Below are 6,138 nucleotides of genomic sequence, written 5' to 3'. Positions count from 1 at the left end.
AATAAAATGAGCATTTCGTAATTCATTCAATTTATTGTCTTTATTTAGAACTGGCATTATTGTTTTGGAGTTTGTACATGTTTTGGAGTTTTTACGTGCACTCTCTGTGATCTTGCGTAAATACAAGTCACCTGCTATAGTGTCAACAAAGGCACTTTGAGGCAACATCTTGTTTCCATTTGCCTTAGACCAGTTGTAACCCAGAGGGGGAGTACCTTGTGAGGATCTACATCTCATCCTGAGGTTGTTTCCTTCCTCTGCTTCACCATCTATGTAGCATACTGGTGTACTTGGCCTCTCCATTACGAACAGGTTAAAATTTTTCATACCAAACTCAGGTAACCTCTTCACCTTGCATTGGTAAGTTCCCATATCTGTCAGCTTCAGGTCAAGGATTCTTAATGATGCGTCACCATCTTGGGGATCAGGAGAGGCAAAGTGGACCCTATTCTTTAACTGCTCATATAGATTACTGTATATCACACCTCCAGTATACCAGATAATGATCTTGTCATCCTGCTGTTTATCTGAAGGCACAATGTTCCACGCTATTTCCGTATATCCCAAGTTCTCAGATTCAAGGACAAACTCACAATTAAGGGTAACACTGGAATCTCTTGCCACATAATGGTTTTTTATGTGTGAGGTTATTTCTAGAGCACAGACTGAGTCTTTGGTCAGGGAGTACAATATTCCCATGAAGATCAAAAGCCATAGCCCAAACTTTATGTTGAAATATCTTGTCCTCAGTGGCATAGATGAGATGCAGCAGTTCTTTTGCTGAAACATCATTCTGTGGTTCACTGCATGGATCAAACTCGAAGTGAGCTGCCAGCGTGATGAAATGTTTCTGCTCAAATGGATTCTGTCAGGGTCCTGAGTCTGTTGACAAAGTGCTTTTGGTTATAGAGTTATATTATCACATGTTTCGGTCTAAGTTTTGTTATGTTTGAGAGATTTTCTAGTTCTCGATTCTGATTCTGTGCTCCTTCTGTTTAGTGTCCAGTCATCCCTGCCTGTGTGTTCCCCTTGTTCTCTGTCAGTGTCGTGTCTCTGAGTTCTGTCAGTGTATTTCCTGTTTTACTTTGAAAGTCTGTCTCATGTTAGTGTATTCTGTTTTGCTTACCTTGTCTCGTCAGCTTTGATTTCTCCCAGCGATGTTTCGCTCCTGTCATCCATTCCCTGATTGCCCCTCTGTGTATTTAAGCCCCGTGTTTTATTGTGCTTGTTGTCGGTCCATCTGCGTTTGTCTGCGTTCTCTGCCGCTCTTTGTGTAACATTGTCCTCATGTTTTCAGGTATCCCAGTGTTTAGCATTTTGTTTTTCAGTTCAAGTGAGGTTAGTTTTCCCAGTTAAGGTTTCGGTAACTCCCCATTAGTTATTGTTTTTGTCACTTTTGCAAATAAACGCTCACTCGCATCACAGCTTTTGCCTGGACTTGGGTCCTTCCTTCCACAAACACCACACGACTGCCGTAGCAGCTGTGACAGTTTCGTTGCCAGTTGCTCTCCCGGACTTCCCCAACTATCACTGAATAATACACCAATGATAATGGATGTGGCAATGATGATCGCCTGTTCCATTCACACCAGATCTCTTCAAAGATGGCTATTTCGTGTGCATCTGGAGAAGGTCGACCTTGGTTGCTACACAATCAGGTGGACGCTTAGTCGAGGGATTCTAGCACAAGCATTTGGGAGCTCTTATCTAGGGAAATTCCTGCAGAGTTTTTCTGTGTAGCTAAACATGCAGAATACAACCAACTAAATGACGATCAGTGGCTGCTAGATTTAGCATTTTTAACCGAACTGACCAACATCTGTCCTCAAAGCTGCAGCGACATGATTTGGCAAACTTGAAGAACAGGAAGGCGTGTGTGCAGCTTGACGGTGCACGCTACACAGAGCAGATCAGGAACTGTCTGTCAGAGTTTAACAAACACTTTCAAGACTTTGTTTTACTGGAGCCAGTTACTACATTCATGTCCTCCCCTTCTCGGGAAGATGCTGAGGTTGATTCACTCGCATCAAAAATTTAAACACTGTTTTATCTGAACTTCTCAGGAGATTTTGACACTACAGGCTGACATTTAACTTAAGGGGTCATGGAAAGTTCTGGAACTTACAGAGGAAAAGTACCCCAACATGAGGAAATGTGTTACCTCCTTGACTGCATCATTCAGTTCCACTTATTTATGTGATTCAGCTTTTTCCCACATGAAGATTATTAAATCCAAACACCGTTCCACCATGATGATGTTAATTAACTGTCCGGACCATGCATCCCTGGCTGAGTCCATTCAGTGCAAGTCATCAGAGTAATGTAATGACAAGAAATGTACAGAGTTGTATTGTTCAATATGGGTTCATACAGTTATGCAAGGTACATCAGCATATATTGTACACATAAAGAATACTCAATATGTTTGCAAATAAATCTATGTTTTGCATTTTTATAGTAGGGTAGGTAATTTTCACTTGGTCATTTTACGAGTAGGTCGCATGCTGAAAAAGTGTGTGCACGTCTGCTGTAGAGGTTGCAAACAAAAGGGCACAGAAATAACACGGTCGGTTATTTGTTGGCCGGATTCAGAGGAGTCTACGAACTGGGACAGCCTTCGTCGCATCGCTGTCACGTAATCAGTCTACAAATGTGTCCTCGGGAGGATGCCTACGTTTTGGGACACAGCTTATACCATGTCTGATGCCATACAGCAAATGCATGCAATTGATTTGATTGCTAATGGGTAATCGCATTAAACATTTTACGTATTTAAATTTAAATAGATGTCAACCTATATAGCCCTCCACCCTTCCAGTGAATGGGTTAAATGCAGAGAGCGATTTTCCCCACGGGGACCAATAAAGTACACTTTCTTCTTCTTCTTTCTTCATTTAATATTACTCCAGATCCATGCCAGTTATTACAGTAGAGTTTAAAAATAAAGAAGTACCAGTTTTGTTATGCCTTACTGTTTATTGTGCCAGTTTTTTATCCTTATTTGTCCTTTGGTATCAATAGGGTATTTCTCATGTGACCTAGTTACTGCAAACCAACACTGATATTTGTTAGTACAATACACACGATACACACTTCTACACTTTTACCACACTTTCATAAACTGAATGATTCTCTTTTTGAAAGGTAAGACACTTGATGTGATGTTTTAGGAAACACTTATTTAATTCACTTCTTCACCAAGAACAAGAAATGGACTTGAATAAAGTTCCTGTCCTCAGAGGACACTAAAAACATTTGTCCATGCAGTATGACCTTGTGGAGGAAGTCACCACACCTCCCTCTGCTGGCTGGATTTATCACACCCATTCGTGGGCTGTCATTAACCATTTGTTGGCAGCTTTCTGCAGTCAGTGTTGCTAAAGGTCACCTAAAAAGTAAAACCTAAAAGGGCACCGACAGCTTGTCACGATTTCTAATGAAAACACATCATGCAGTACACAAATATCAACAAAATATTTTACCAGTATGCAAATGAATGGGGCCAAAAGACACTAATTAAATAACCACAGCGCTTTCTTACTTTATGTACACAGTATTTTGTTGGTTTAATTTTCATTACCATCAACCAAACTTTGTCACTCACATGTTACTCAACACCACAGCTGAAGCTGCAGTAAATCTGGTGATTTTCTTTTTCTCTCTTTAAAAAGTTGTGAAAAGAATCAGTTCAGTGTATTATGATGTATTCCACTATTAATGTTCATGCTCAGAGCTTAAATAGCATAACTGCAGCATTTTCTTTTCTGCGTCACATACTTCTATCTAAAAGCCGACCAGTTAGTTTCAAGCTTCTTTCAAATTGCTTTCAAATTTAGAAAACAAGCCTAAAAGTTAACATCAACCTCAAGAATCCTCTTTTGTTCCCCTTTGGCCTACATTCACACCATGCTTGAGGGTGTTTGATGTTTCTGTTTTGCTTTTGGAAGTGCCGTATCTCCTGTAACCTGAGCTTCCATGTTTTCTTTTTTTTTTTCTTTGTTTTGTTTTTTACGTATGAACCTGTAAACACGGGAGTTTCCACAGACTTTGTTTTGATGAGAAGAAACTTAAGGGAAGTTTCCTCAGTGGAAGGTAAAAAGGGATGTCATGGCAAACTGAGAGAACATAACAATTCTTTGAATAAATGCATACCATGGAGGAAATGATTGTTTTATCCCATGCTGAATTTATAAGTTTGCTGATGTACAAAGAAATGTTTATAGTAATTTCATTTAAATGGAGAAAAAGACAGAATATCAACGAACAATCCAGAAAAATAACACATTTTAAAAGTTATAAATTGATTTGCATTTCACTGAATGAACAAGTGTTTCCAAGAATAACATGTCTTAGTACTTAGTGGAGAGACCCTTGTTGGCAAGCAGAGCAGAGAGATGGTTTTTTAGTTGGTCACACAGCTCAGGAGGGATTTTGGCGCTTTCTCCGAACCCAAACTCTCTTAAATCCTTTAGATTTCCTGGATACCGCTTGGCAACTCGCCGCTTTAGCTCTTTTCACAGATTTTCTATAGAACTGAGGTCTACAGACTGTCTAGGCCACTCAGTGGCCGCAATGTGCTTCTTTAGACACTCCTTTGTTGCCTTGGCCACTGATCCACCCACCACCCGTGTTCTGGCTCAGTTTTTTGGCCAAACCTTTATAGCACCTGTGCCCATCCATTGGCCTCTCAATGTGGCAAAGTTGTCCTGTACTCTTAGCAATAAAATAGCCCAAAGCATCATGTTGCCACCTCCGTGCTTACAGGATGGATTACAGATTACAGTCAATGGAATTAGGGCTGCCACGATTAGTCGACGAGTCATGATTACGTCGACTATCAAAATCGTCGATGACTAACTTAACAGTCGACGCATCGTTTGAAGCTTTGTAAGATCCTGTAAGACGCAGGACTAAGTAGTAGGATTTAAGAGTGTATGAACGGACTGAAACAGAAGATGGCAGCACTGCATGTACAAGGATGCCAGCTGCCGTTAAACGCCGAAGAAGAAAGCAGTATCGAATATCATACCTGTGTCCACATTTCAGGGGCCGCATCCTTCTGAGACTGCATTTCGCATTTCTAGGTCGATTACATCACAGCGATGTGACGAAGGCTGTCCAAATTCAAAAACTCCTCCAAATGCGGCCAACAAATGTGTCCTCCTTTTCGCTGGATTTGAAGGATGGGGCGGGGGTATCCTTCGTGGCCCAACCCTATCCCAGAATTCATAGCGCGGTCCAGCCAATTCCAGTTTCCAATAATGGCGGCAGCTGCTTAGTTTTAATATTAGTCTTTCTGGGTCACAAAACAGACCTTTTAAGATATTTTTGGGCGAGAAAGTAGTCGTGTAAACTTCAAATATCTGCTTGGTTAATCAATACATCATATATTTGGAAAAGTGCTCCGACGTTTTCGGACTAATCGCACAAATAATCGGTGTCTAGTCGACTATCAAAATAATCGTTTGTGGCAGCCCTAAACGGAATATAATCTTGCAGTGCCTTTAAAGCATAGCGTCTTACCAGTAGTTTTCTTGGTGACTGTGGTCCCTACTACTTTCTGATCATTAAGAAGCTCTTAGCTTCTCACCAAGCTTCTTAATGATGGTATTGTAGTCCATTTCAGCCAAGTTTAAAGTCCCTGACAGCCAATCGTGGAACTGAGAATTCTGGCTGGGTTGTAGGGGATCAAACTACTGATTTCACTCAGTGACATGCAGGTCAGTTTATACCTTTTCTTTAATGTGGTTTTTTTTTTGTTCTGGATTTTTGGTTGCTATTCTGTCTCTTTTCATTATAATTATACAATAAAAAAAAAAGAGAGGCTTTATTTCCATTTGTTTGGAAGTGAGCAAGCTTATAAATTCATAAATAAATTCAGCAGGGGATAAACAATAATTCCCAATTTATCACAGCATAAACCAAACCCACTAAAATCCCCAAACCAACTTTTGCCACAGAGCTCCTCTGTTATCCATGCATGATTAAGGCCATGCCAAAACGGACTAGCTGACATTCTCCTTCATTATAATGAACATGACACATTCACCATCATGCTGCCAGAAAAAAAACCTCACCAGAATATCAAATATGTATTAATCCATGACCAAAAATAGTCCTTCAAATGTCCTTTTTCTT

Source organism: Simochromis diagramma, unplaced genomic scaffold, assembly GCF_900408965.1.
Source record: "Simochromis diagramma unplaced genomic scaffold, fSimDia1.1 OVJJ01000816.1, whole genome shotgun sequence".
In the NCBI taxonomy this organism is placed as follows: domain Eukaryota; kingdom Metazoa; phylum Chordata; class Actinopteri; order Cichliformes; family Cichlidae; genus Simochromis; species Simochromis diagramma.
The sequence above is the reverse complement of the archived record's forward strand: the minus strand, read 5'-3'. Positions refer to the sequence as shown.